The following is a 1930-nucleotide window of genomic DNA, read 5'->3' on the forward strand; positions in this document are numbered from 1 at the left end:
GACCAAATAACCCCTGTGTGGCAAAAATTTTATTTTGATTGTTTTTTATCTAAAATAGTATATATTCTCTAAAAACTCGATATTTAACAATGATTGCTCACAGGAAAGGAAAGAAACTGATATGTAAGCCTTGCGGGGTTCCGGTTGGCATTCTGGATAATGAGTGTCAATCGGGACGTCGCGACGATTGTCATGGACCTGAGGGAGGTTTCGGGTCGTGACAATATATATATATATATATATATATATAAATATATAAAAAATTAATTTGGTTTTTTGGGTAGATTGGTCCAAAAATTTTAAAGCCAATAATTTACCAAAAAACCAATTGGACCAAACATTGTGGACCAATTGATCAACGGACCAGTTAGACCAAGCTGTTTTACCCAAATTGCATTTGGTTTGGGTGGGTAATTGGTTTGGATTAGTTTTGCTCACCCCTAGACTAACTGGCAAGTGCTTATACGTTCAGTTTAATATCTCGTTACTTATTTGGTCACTGCCCTTGAGATCGAGTTACCTGAACTCGACGATAAGACTAGAAGGTGAAATTTGATTTAGTTTTTTCTTTTTTGTTAATTGCTTGGTTTGGTATTTATTTTTTGTTTTTTTTCCTTTGGTAGATGTAAAGAGGATGGAAGATTTGGTAGACTGTGCATTTCAAGCCACTTTAGGCAAAAAATTGGTATGCTGAATTTTAAGGTTCATTTTATTTGTTAATGCTGGTGGTTTGAATTCGATTTGTTGAATTTTATGTTCTCATGGTTATGTCACTATCAAGGCAATTGAGGATTTAGAAAGATGAAGAAATTAATTTGGTATTTATGTGCTTGTAGTTGCAATTACTAATCTAGTAGTTGGGTTTGATGGGAAAAGGCTGCCAAATCTAAAAAGAAAGTTACTCAAATTAAATGGTTGTGCAAAATCTGACCTTTGATCAAGTAGAGGAAGTTTACATGAAATTGGCTTGAAAGTGTACATAATATTTGTTGGAAAAATTCCATTTTAAGCACACCAATCATCCTTGAGCTATTACCCAAAGTTCAATTTCATAGTTGAACAAATCATTTGTCTTGTCAAAACTTTGGTACTTTCACGTTTGTCTAATACAAGCAAGTAACTAATAGTGTTAGCTCTTGCTAATGCGTCTAATGGGTAGCAGCAAAACTAGGTTGAGTGAATTAAAATTAGAGGAAATGGAAACTGAAGTTAAGTGTAAAGGTAGAGGAAGACATGAAGATCAAGAGTTCAAAGAGAAGTTTTAGTGGCTTAGTTGTCACGACTCGAAACTCCCATTGGGCCCGTGACAATCGCCGCGACGTCTCGATAGGCACTCATTACCCCGAATGCCGATCGAAACCCCGTAAGGCTTAACATCAGCTTTTGCATCTCCCCGGTGAGCGACAGTTATTAAATCTCGCATTTCAAGAAATCATAAGCCGTTTCCAAATCAAAACAATAAAATATTATTTTCTGGCTCACAAGGGCATTTTCGTCATTTTTGTCAAAAACACCGAAACTCGTCAAAAACATGGTGTAAAAGATAAATATGTTCATACATACTTTAAATCAGATAACTAAAGTATAAAATTACTTTTACAGTAACACGTGGGCCCCCAACTGATCAAGAAGGTGTAGGGCTACGAACCCTTACTTTCTAGGATGCAACTCCGAGATTAATTCTCATCTTAATCAACTATCAACAAACTGTCCTGAGCTTGAAAATGGATAGGAAGAGGGGTGAGATTATGATTACATAATCCTAGTGAGTAAACAGACACCATCTAAACTATCTAAAGGCGAGTAAAGGGAGACAATTAAAAATAATTCATTTCAGTAAATTTTTCACAACTCGGATATACATTTTAACCAAATAATCAATATGGCTCATGAATTTCTCAAAACTTGGCTCATGCCAAATCCTGTACTC

This window comes from Theobroma cacao, chromosome 4, assembly GCF_000208745.1.
Source record: "Theobroma cacao cultivar B97-61/B2 chromosome 4, Criollo_cocoa_genome_V2, whole genome shotgun sequence".
NCBI lineage: Eukaryota > Viridiplantae > Streptophyta > Magnoliopsida > Malvales > Malvaceae > Theobroma > Theobroma cacao.